The sequence below is a fragment of the Varanus komodoensis genome, unplaced genomic scaffold (assembly GCF_004798865.1).
Source record: "Varanus komodoensis strain SLA01 unplaced genomic scaffold, ASM479886v1 scaffold15, whole genome shotgun sequence".
Taxonomy (NCBI): domain Eukaryota; kingdom Metazoa; phylum Chordata; class Lepidosauria; order Squamata; family Varanidae; genus Varanus; species Varanus komodoensis.
The window spans coordinates 20183962-20196473 of record NW_025335440.1 but is presented as its reverse complement, the minus strand read 5'-3'; positions in this window follow the sequence as shown (position 1 = coordinate 20196473).

Sequence of the window (12512 nt, the reverse complement as noted above, 5' to 3'; positions counted from 1 at the left end):
TCTGCTTCCACATTGTCCGTACCGGCCAGATGGACTGCTATTATCGTAATATCTCTCGAAATGCACCAGTCCCAGATCTGCATAGAAAGTCTGGCCAGGGTTGGAGACTTCATCCTGCCTTGCTTGTTCAGATAAAAAATGGTGGCTATGTTGTCCGATGTTATCTGAACAACCCGATGTTGAAGAACATCTTCGAAAGAGTGTAGGGCTTTGAACATGGCCAACAATTCCAGGAAGTTGATATGCTTCGTGGATTCTTGACGAGTCCACGTGCCTTGAGTATACAGGCCGGAGCATATCGCTCCCCAACCTAGAAGAGACGCGTCGGTACCGACTGTAATCGATGGGCCTCGGGACCTGAAGGGGACCCCAACAGTCAGATTGGTCGGGTTTGACCACCATATTAGCAAATGGAGGACCGAGGATGGGACTCGAAGGAGTTTCGACGGTGCATCCCTCTGTGGGTGGAACACTTTGTTGGAAAATAGCTGCAAAGGACAGAGTCGCAGTCTGGCGTGTGGGACCACTGCAACAGCGGAAGCCATATGTCCTAGAAGCCTCTGGATGGACTTCGCCGGAACTGATCTGTCTCGTCGCATTCGATGAACATGGCAAGCGGGAGTCAGTTGTCTGTCCCGAGGGAGGAACGCCTTTTCCAATGTCGAATCTAAGTGGGCTCCGATGAACGTAAGCTTCTGTACCGGAAGGAGAGAAGATTTCTCAGTATTAATGCAAAGGGCCAGGTCGTCCAATAAGGCGCAGGTAATATGGACAGAAGCCATGTACCCGAACCCAGTACATGGCTTCGTACCTCCGCGAAGTTGGTTGAGGGTGAGAGGGCAAGTCCCAGGGCTGGGTCATTGCCTGCCATAGGGTGGTGATCAAGGGCAGGACGATGGAGGTGGACTGCTCCCCGCGGACGTCATATATTTTATCCATAGACGGTCCTGGCCGCTGGACGGCGTCGATGTCCAGGGATTGGATGAGCCTGGAGATCAGCTCCGCAAAAGAAACGTGCAACTCGTCCGGTGATGCGGGGCCCTGGGAGGTCACCACGACATCGGGAGAGGTAGAATCAACGTCCGAGTCATCGGAGTCTGCGCCGTAGTATGGAGGGGCCGAAGAAGAAGACTCCACTGGCGAAGCAGACCAGCTGCTTTCATCCCGGGGCACCGGGGATGTGCGTCTTGGATCCAGCAGCAGCGGGTGATCACGAGAGCGTGGTGGGGACCGATCCCTTGGCACGGGATAGTACCCAGTCAAGTATAGCTCACCCCAAGATGGGTAGTAGGGGTGACGCCAGTCCTCAAATCGCTTGGATCGCTGCTCGGATCGCTGCTCCCTGGAGCGACTCCGGCGGGCCCTGGGCGGGGATTCGATCACATCCGCCTCCAGTGTGGCCATGGGCGTAGGCGTTGGTGATCTAGCCCTGGGGGGAGAGTCCTGAATTTCTCCGTCAGAGATCGACCCTTGCTGGAGAGATGGAAGCAGTTCGGCCGGGAGGTCAGCCACACGACAGGGAGATCCTTGAGGAGTGACCCTCATGGCTACCTGGAGTGCTGGCTCGGGTGGGGTCGGTACGGTGGTTGGGGCCGCTACCAATGCTGCCGTCGAACCCAAGACACGGTGTCGAGGTCGGTCCGGATCCTTCGACTTTTGGGCCAGTTTAGAAGGCTTCTCTTGTCGGCATCAGTGTGCTTGCACTTCTCGCTTTTCTTTTTGGGAGAAGCTGGTGGGGCCCTCAAAGTAGAGGCACCCTCGTCCGATGGGCGGGAGGGCGGGACCACCGTAGCTGGGCCAGGCTTCGGAGCGGCGACCAGTGGGTCGGACTGCATAAGAGCCCGATCCCACAGGAGCCTCCGGAGGCGGTTCTCCCGATTTTTTCTGGCCTGCTTGGAGAAGGCCAGGCAGTGGGAGCACTTGTCGGTCCTATGCCCCTCCCCCAAGCAGAGGAGGCATAGGTCGTGTGGGTCAGATGGTGACATCTTCGACCCGCATTCTGCACATATGCGGAAGGCTGTTCGCTGTGCCATCGCAAGAAGAAGAAGAAAAAGGGAGACAGTGCAGAGGGTAAGAAAATATTTTTGGTTTTGTTTTTTGTTTTTTTTTTAGAAGAAAATAGAACAGTAGAACGATAGAACTGCAGAATAACTAGAGCTAAAAAGAACTGTAGAAATAACTAGAGCTAACAAGAACTATCAGGGATATAAAACTGGGAGTAAAAGGAAGGAAAAATAGGCTATGAGTAATGATCAAAGCGATAGTCGAAAGCGGCATGAGGCACAGCAAACGGCGGTCGCAAAGACTGAACAAAATGGCGGACGCTCCGCTCTTTATATAGGCTGTGGGGGAGGGGGAGGGGAGTTTTCCCGCCAAAATAAACTGTAATCTTGTAATCTTCCGGCCAAAGGCACTGCGCAGGTGCAGCACCCATATGTGTGATGCACAGAGGCCACGACGAAGAAGCCAAGATTTAGGAGCGAGGCAGTCTATGCATGGAGGAGGAAGTGGAAGCTTAAGGAGCAGGGAACATAGGTGGGAAAACACAGAGTGGAAGTTGAATTCAAGTTTTTAAAATGTATTTAATTTATGGGCCTCTTCATAAAATGAATTACATGCATTACATTATTTATTTGCCTTGTACTCCACCCTTCCACCAAGAAAACGGAACTCAGGGAAGCACTGATTTTTTTTCTAGCTGTTTCTCAATGCCCAGGAGTACGTTGATCAGGAAAAGACTCAGGCTTTGCTTAGAAGTATTCGTTTATTTAAATTTTGTTTGGCATGTGGCCTCCAGCAGTTCACCCCCAAGGGAATGGAGACCTTAACAGAAAAAAGGTTCCTGGTCCAGCTTGCCACAGAAGGGGATCCAAAAGCCACATGGGCTAAATGACCTGGAACGTTCACAATGTACTTCCTGTCATGTTCAACTTTTGGATTCTGTAACTGTCAAAGAGCACATTTGGTTTTAGTTTTGGGCATTCCAAAACATTTCCAGGATTTGTGCTACATAAATATCATGTTTGTAAATGTTCACTGTGGCCACCAAGACATCATTTATGCTTTCAGCTTTGTAATTATACTCTCTTTCCAGTACTGAACTCCAGAAATGACTTAGTACATATTGGCCACTGAACCTACAAATACACTCAACCACAGGTCTAAACCTCCATAACTGATGTATATGAAACGATGCTGTACAGTAAGCCTGGATTTTCATGCATGCATAACAAAGCGTGTCCTATTTTTAGAATGTGCCACTCTTAAGTGGACATTGTAAAGAGGAACCTACAGAAGTTAGGTGTGCTTTCTGGTAGTAATTACCTCCTACAAAACGTGACTCATTCCTGCAGTTTGAATGTATACGTTTGATGTCCCAAAATCAGCAGTCTTATAAATAAATCTCTGAATCACAGATGGAAAGCCTTAAGTGTTCAAATATTTCTGACTGCTCTGGAAAGCAGTTTTTGAACCTAAGCTTTTAACATCATAACAAAATTCCAAAGTAACAGTGTTACTTAAGGTAGGCAAATGTAGATAAAAGGCTGCACTGGAAGATCTGTATATGCATCTTGTTCTTTCCATTGCCCGGTGTGTAAACACCACCCTGTCTTGCAAAGTTGGAGGTGACGCATACTGAGACAGGAGAAACTCTTTTGTTGAAGAGAGAATATAGCGCAGTGGTCAAGCATCTGTTTTTGAGGTATAAGGTCTCAGATTCAATCCCCAGATTTCTTCTTTCAGGTTTGAGAGACCCTTCTCTGAATCCTTGAAAAGGAGGGTTTTATGAAAAGGAGATCTGACTTAAGTACAAGGCAGCCATGTAGAGAGCTTTGGCTATTGGGTCATAGAGAAATGTAATAAATAAATAAACTTTCTGTGTTAAACTGTTTCAGCAAACTGCATTACTTTTAAACAAGGAGAAAGAGAAGGAGCTGGATTGCGGACTTTTCTTAGAGCTACAAAACCAGGAATGGAGTTGGGTGGATTGATCTGGCATGCTTAATGGAAGGCAGTCAAGATATGACTAAATGCAACTGCATCGGTTGAGACAGAGGGTGTGACCACACGTCGTGTTATCTGTTCAGCAAATGAACAGCAACTGGACAACTGGAGTATCTGGAAAACAGAGATAACTTGTTTTCTCAAGCCAAATATGAAGCTCATAGCGTCCGTATTATGCATACCCATGTGTGAATGAACAAGGGGCCAGGTCAGTTAAGGATGATCATAGGGAAATCATGCTGTCTACAGGTGTGGAATATTCTTGGATGCCATTCAGTCCTGTTCAATACTTCCCTGGTTTCCTTTCTCAGGTCCATCTTGTCAGATCCTGCAAAGTGCTCATTGTTTGTCCCTTCTGTTACTAGTGCAAAGATACTGGTGTCATCTTTCATTTCTCATCCTGATTGCAATGTTTTATTGGGATGACTTCCTTTATCTCACCCTAAATGAGGATTGAGCAACCTTTTTATGTTGATGACCACATCCACTGTGTGTAATCTTTTGGGAGGTGTAAACTGATGGTAGGTAAAGCCAGCAATAGGTAGGATGTGAGTAAAAAGTGAGTGGCTGCCACTTTCTTTTTCTGCCCCTCTTCTTTACTCTCTCCTTCTTCCTTCCCAAGCCATGGGCTTCCAGGGAAGGGACCGATGGCTCTTGCCAGGGGTCTGAACTGATCACACATAGAGGGCTTTTGATATTAGGCTGAGGGCCACATCCAGCCTTGTGGTTACAAGTTGTCCACCTTTCTTAGACCTTTGATGCAGGCTAGAATTCTGCTCCCTGCCTTATTTACTGTGCTCAGTTTCAAAGAATCCTACAGCTTAAGGATCAGGTGAGCAATCCTATTCACACTTGGTTGCAAACTGCATTCATCTAAAAGGGACTACTTAGGACTCTTACTATAAAACAGTATCACATACATTAGGTATAGACAGTAGTTTCATTTCTCTTTTCTGCTTTGACAACTAACTATCTCCCTTTCATTGTTAAATTAGTATTGCAGGAAAAATGGCATGACCACCAGTTAATGTGTGTGAGTCACCATTCTTGTCTCTTACATTTGGGCTCTACATAGAAATATGAAGATGTACTGATATTGTGGCCTTTTGATCCCACTGTTCAGTCCTCAAAAGTTTGTGCACAATAAAATGAGTCTTGGGAGTGTCTTAGGCCCTTTTAGTACTTGCTAGAACAAATTAACACAGCCACTCCTCTGGCATTCATTGTGATCACATTACTATTCTCCTTTGACCTCTTACTGGATGCATTCTCTCTTTCTCTCTCTCTCTCATATTTGGTTTCTTTCTTTAAGCTCTTTTGCTATCCTTCAGTAAGAGTTTTTTCAGTCTTGGTATCTCCATCTTCTTTATTTCTTCCTTTTCTCTACTCGTGGGGTGGTCTTCCTGAACATATTTGTTATTCTTCCACTCTTTCATCTTTTAAGAAACACACCTTTTTACTTCCCTTCCACCCCTAAATCTTTTATTTTCCTTCTTTTACTCTTTATATTTTAAAGTTTAATTCCATCATGTATTTTGCAACTTTTTTATCCCTACCTCCTGCCACATGTAGTTTAGATTACAGTCTCTTGTGAAAAGGGGTTTATGAAAAAAAAAACCCATATTGTTCAAAGGCTTATAGCAGCTTCTCAATTAGAAATGAGGAAGTTTGGAACCTCTTGTACAGATTTTTAAAATTCTAAATGGGAAAGGAAATCTTTACATGGTTTTCAGGTAAGGCTATTTCCCAAAAGCAACATTTGCAGCACTTCCTTTAAAAAAAATGGCACATCGCGATGCAAACACCACTTATCTGATGCACTTCTTTACCAACCACATCTACCTGCCAGAATCAGTCATGTAAATGCCATACTGTTCTAAAACTGTAGAAGAGTTTCATTTCTGAGCAGTCCTAAGGAGTAAAATAATTTTATCAACTTTCAAGGAAACGACACATTAACAAAGGAGGAGGGAGAGAGCCTAGCTAAGTTCTTAGTCTTGCTAAGTTCATAATGCCTCCACTTAAATCAATTTTCAGCTTCTTCTGGATTTGCAGCTTGTTTTGCAGCTGTCCTTTGCTGCTGGGTTTGCCTGCATGGCACCGAAGAATCAAAGGACACACAGAAGCTCTTCTGCAGCCAAAGGAAGAGCTTGGTGCCAAAGAAAGGGCATGGCTGATAATGGAGGCCTCGACCAGCTGCTAAAAGTTTGCAGCTGGAGCCAGGAATATTCCTGTTTCTGTGAGGTCACCCATTCTTCTAAAAATGGTGCAGCAATCCTGCAAAATACTGCTCCAATACAGCAACAGTGCATTTTTGACAAGGCTGTGCCCCTGAGTCCTCTACATGTGTTGAAATGTGACTCCCACCCTACCCAGCCTGCATTACCAATGGAGCAGGAGAGCCTATCAGCCTTTCCCAGGCTGGTGCCCTTGAGATGGTTGGGACCAACCATTTCCCAGAATTGGTCAAGCTTGCTATGGGAGAAGGGAAATGAAGTTCAAAATCCATCTCAAGAAAACCAGTTTGGGAAAGACTACTGCAGCTCTCCTTCCCTGTCCTGCCACTGGGGGAGAAAATCCACTTTAGGTGACACCATGAAGACAAAGGCAGAAAATGGTTACATGCATGATGGCAGAAGATTTTTTATTATATGTTGGCCCTCAGGGGATGCATGTGTGGTGTCACTGCAGCAGCTGGCTAGATCTCTTAGGCCTGCATGCAGTTGCATCAGGGCCCAAGGATGTAACTCACCTTTTTAAATTCAACATTTTTTCACTGCCTTGAGTGAGAGGTGGATTGCATCCTAAATCCTTAGTTAAATACACATGAAATAGTACTGATATTGGGAAGGAAATGTTTATTTTTCTCTGGTCTTGATTCAAGTTTGCTAGGATCAGCATTCCTTGTTCCCAGATGCCTCTCTCTCCATTTATGTTGGAAAAGTTCACTTGTTGAAAGAACATGGTAAAGTGAGACAGTTCCTGGGCTCTGTATGCACAAAGTTAAATGTTCCAAGGTCTCTTGATTGTTCACTTTAATCATGGAGAAAAGAAGCTGGGCCGCGGCCGCCTATTAAGCTTCTCACCTATTTGTTATCAGCATGGTAAAAAGAACAGCCTCTGTATTTCAGAACACTATGTGGATATGTGCCAATAAAGAACCCAAGATGAGGCTGAAAATTAAGCAGGCCTGGTCTACATATGCACAGAACTGAAGTGACAGAATAGAAAGTACAACCTCAAACTGCAAGTTGGTGATAGACGTTTTAAATGCCACCTATCCGCCTGCACTCAGGATGTCATGCACTCAGTCAGTCTAGTCCCCGGCAAAGAAAAATGCTCTATCGGGATTGACAGCACTGAATGCTGTAGCCATCACATCTGCCATTCCCTGGGCCAAACCTTGAGGGAGTGCTTGGGACAGAGGAGGCAGCAGGCAGTTTGTGAGTCTCCCTGGAAACCATTGCTCAAAAGCAGGGCAGCTTTTTCATGCCAGTGATCTGCTCTCTGTTCTGGCTGCAGGTTCATTTCACTCCAGAGATCTGGTTTTAATCTTTAACAGTGTGGGGCAGGTTGTCTGAACCAGCATCCCTCCTCCCATCTAGCTACCCAGGCACTTTGTCAGCATCAGAGGCCCTCCTCTAGTTGCTCCACTAGAGAGGGGGCCTTTTCCATGGTGGCACCCTATCCATGGAGCACTCGTCCCAGGAGGCTCATTAAGGTATTTTCAGTGCTAGGTGAAGAACTTTCTAATTCTGTGTGGCGCTGGTATGCACGTCTACCCAAAACTGTCCTCCTCATGCATTTTCTATCATTCTAACCTGGATTTCTTCAGATCAGTTGCATCACAACAATTTTGTATGTTGTGCTTTCCCTCAGTATATCATCAGTGTGTGTTAAATTTGCACTTCTGTTCTGAGTCCAGGAGAAGGGGCTTTAGTGCATTGGAAAAACAGCAAAACAGAAAAACAGCAGCAAAACAGCAGCAATTCTTAGGCAGAACAATTATTTTCTGAAAGCCACTTCTCCATTTGAGTGTGACAAAGGATTGTGCTTTACCATTAGCATGTGCCTCAACAGTGGTAAATGCAATTTGTACCAATGTATCAGCACTCCCAGATTAATGGAAAGGGCTCTACTGCAGATATTCCCTATGTCTTCAACTGCTATTTTTGAGGTTTCTTGTGTCACTTTGTTTTTCCCCTTTGCTGATGGTTTTATCTCGGTTTTACTGTGCTGTTTTTATGTGTTAATCATTGCTTTTTTGTTTTGCATTTACCAATACACCACCCAGGGAATTACAGTCATTGAAAACTGTAACAGAGAAACATTTGCAAGTGCTCAGGCATTTCTTCTCCTTGAGGCAAAGTGTCAGCTTTATTGCTAGCATATAATTAAGTTATAGATTCAGTCATCAACTATTTTCTCAGGTCAGAATGGTCTACAGCCAACTGGAAGTTCAGTTGCCATGTCAAAGATAATCTTCCTTATAAGAAATGGCAAAAGAAGTGGGACTGCTGCTGTGAATGGTTTCAAATGCCACTTTCAACTATACTGTGGTGGTTGTGAAAAGGATAGAATTATAGCAAGGCCAGGTGAAGAGAAAAATTAATAAATCATTCAGACAGAGGGATCGCTGTCTGGAAAACAGTTGCCATTTCTATCTTTCTTCAGACAGAGTATTAATTCCTGTCCTTATATTCCCAAGTTCTCATAGCGTGGATGGTATCAAATTAATACAGTGCACTTCAAAATATTTACAGTATGATGTCCTTAGAATGAGCTTAGAAGAACATTAAGAGTGGGATCACAGTGAACTTGGGAAAATAAGTCAGGCCACAAAGCAGTTATTACCAGAAGTTTCCCAAACATGATTTGACTGGCTACAAGGAGGCTTAGGATTGTTAAGTAATGTAAAATAATTTTTCTGCTACCTTTCGCTTTCCTGCAGAGCTACAAGACAGTTTTCACTTTTTCTCAGAGCCAGATGGAAGAGCAGAAAAACAGATCTGGGGCTACCGGTCATTAGATGGAGGAACAGATTTGTTCTGGTTGCTGGTATCTCTCCCCCCCACACACACACATTGAGCCCACCTTTCTTTTCTCCCGTGTACTAGTTAATTGAGAAGTGCTAGTAGCCATGCTGCCAGGGAATTAAAGGAGCTGCAGTCTAACACCTTGAGAAGGCACCAAGTCGGGGTAGGTTGCCCTGGTATTTAGAGCCAGAGGCAGCTGCCTCACTATGCATTATGGAAGGGAAACCCAATTGCATTTAGAAAGTGAGAGGAAGATGTGGTCATATCCTGTGCACTCAGTGTACAAGGGCAGAAGGGTAAATTACGCCCTGCCTTTTTCAACAATTCGATAATATGGCCAGTTTTTAGCTGCTGGTGTTGGTTGGATAGCTATATTCCGGTAGTAGTAACTAATAGTAGTCATAATAACTAATGCTACAACTATTAAGTAGATGTTCTGATGAAGAAAAAGAACTCAGCAAATGTCGCACTTCTGTCCTGGAAACAACCTTTTAGAATGAACTGAGATCATGACTTGTCTGAGATTTCACCTTCTGATTCATAGATTCTTAGAATAGTAGGGTCGGATGAGGCCAAGAAGGCCATTGGGTCCAACCGCCTCTTGGTGCAGGATGCCAGTCACAACATCCCACTCAGAAAACTGTCCAGGTTCGCCTTGAATGTCTCTAGTGTGGAAGAGCACACTACCTGTCTTGGCAACTTATTCCATTGTCATAATGCTCTGAGCTTTTCCTTGTGTCTAGCCTGCACGTGGTATAGTTCAAGGCCATTGCTTTGTGTCCTACACTCTGGGTTGAGTGGGAAGAGGTCTTTTCCTTCCTCTTTGTGACAGCCTTTGAGTTATTTGTAGAGTGTTATCATATCCCCTCGTAGGCATTTTTGCAGCTGAACAGGCCCAGCTCTTTTAGTCTCTTCTCATAGTTTCCAGGGCTTGGATCATCTTTGTTGCCCTCCTCTAGACACTTTTCTGTATCTTTTTAAAATTTGGGTGGACAAAACTGAACACATTATTCCAGGTGAGGTCTGACCAGTGCAGAGTAAAGGGGAACAAGTACTCCTTTTCTGGAAGTGATACCTCTTCTTATGCATTCTAGAATACTGTTTACCTTTTTTGCAGCGATATCACATAGCTGGCTCATATTTAGTTTGTGGCCCATAGCTAATCCAAGTTCTTTTATTCCCAGTGCGTGAAGCCAAGTATCCCCTATCTTGTATTGATGCTTTAGGGTCCCCGCCGCACCCTTAAGGTGGAAAATTTGGCATTTGTTCCTGTTAAATTTCATTCTGCGGCTTTCTGCCCAGTGGTGTAGCTTGTCTAGATTGCCTTGGATCTTCTTTTCATCTTCCAGGCTGTAACTATTCCACCCAGTTTTGTGTCACATGAAAATTTAATTATCATTCTGTGGACTTCCTCATCTAGCTCATTTATAAAGATGTTGAAGAGCACTAGTCCTAGGCCTGAGCCCTGTGGCACCCCACTCACACTCTCTCTCCAGGTTGAGAAGATAGCGTTGATGAGACCTCTCTGTGACCTATTTTGTAGTCAGTTGTGGATCCACCTACTCGTGTTTCTGCTGAGCCCACATTCTGCTAATTTATTTATCAAGATGTTGTAGAGCACTTTGTCAAATGCTTTGCTAAACTCTAGGTAAATTATGTCCACAGCATTTCCTCTGTCCATTTCGGTGATAATCTATCAAAAAATGAGATTAGGTTAGTTTGACATGACTTGTTCTTAAGAAATCCGTGTTGGTTTCTGTTCATCACTGCATTTTCTTCAAGCTGCTGACAAGGTACTTATGTTTTTCTGTTTTGCTTCACTCCCATGGAAACATGTTTACCCTAATTTACCAAGCATAGCAACCTCCTGTCTGTTAATCCACCTCTCTTTTGATACTAAGAATTTCCACTAATTACGTGTCTCCACAGATATAAGGCATTATTGGTTCTCATTCACCAGAATGTTCCTGTACTCCTGAGCCTGGCAAGAGTCCTTCATTACTACTTCAAACAGTATTTCCATCAGGTACATACAGATCTCCAGTCTGTTGGCTCTGCTTTGTCTTGTACTATAATCTTGCGGCCCACCATCTAGAGGAAGATGCAAAACAGCAGTTTTGGATAGATTCAGATAGAAAACTATACATGAGAAGTGAGCCAAATGTCTACTACTCAGCATCCCATAAGCCATTCACTGGAATGAGCTGTATATGGACAGCAATGCGTCAGAAGTGGATTTCCTTGCTCCTACCTTTCCATGGCGACCTCTCCAGCCCCCTGAAAAGAGCAGACAGAGCCAGGAGATCACTGACTGAAGTGAGCTGTTATGTGTGAGAGAAGCAGCATCCTCAAAAATCAAGCAGGAGGCAGATCCTAAGATCCAACACTGTATATGACCAATATAGGCATCTTGTAAACTGTGGTCTGGCTGCTGGAAAAATGGCTTCCTAAACTGAAGCCAGGATTTGCATGTGGGTGCATCCACTGATGTGCTCCTAGTGTCACCAATCAAAAGGCCCTGTGAATTATGGTCTGTGTGCTTCTCCTCCCCAACAGATTTTTTGCAATGAGAAAAAAGACAGAACAAGCCATGGCAAAACACAGGAAGGTTACAATTGGAAGATGACTAGATGACTACACCTGGACCCCCATAACATTCCATGAATGAGCAGCAACATAAAAGTTTCACCTGGAAGCACCAGTTTATTTGAAGGAAGAAGGAATTAACCAAAATAGTCTTTTACTTTAATCTGTTGGGTTTTTTTTAAACCCAGGACATGTCAGATCATGGCAGTATGAACTCAGTGAAGTTCTTCATCTTCAGTAGTGGGAAAAGTATATGGTTCACATGGGGGCAGGAAGAGAAATATTTCTGGGAAGCCCTTGGATTCTGGTACCAGAAAGCTAAATCTGCTAACGGTTGGGTGAATTTTATTTAATAGACTTTTGAAGTGCATATGGAGAAATACTTTACAGAGCAGCATTTAAGTAAGAAGTGCACCATGCCTAAAGGACTAAGCTTTTAAAAGTGATGAAGCCTTTGTATTTATCTACAATGCCTTGGTGCAGTGCACTTCCTTTGTGATTGATCATAATTTCTCAGGTTAGTGCTTGGTCTGGACTCTGCTGGGATATTATTGTGCATGCAAGCCAGTTGCTTGCCTGATTCTGGTTATGGTTTTTAGCTGGAGGCTCTGAATTACATAACATTAATCTCTCCCCCACCTCCCATTTTTTCTTCTACAAAGTCTGCTTTTTAGTACAAGTTCTCTGTGTTCCAGTCCTTTTCTGTAACCGCTTTCACATGACATTATATTATGTATGTAATAATGCCCTTAAAGAGATAATCCCTAGATTTTCATGTTGGTCACTGCTGGGGATGACTGAAGAATTCTCTGTTGCTCTTTGTGGTAATTAATGCACTGTTTACTTCCAGAAAATGGCAACATCTTTGCATCTTATAGGAAGTGT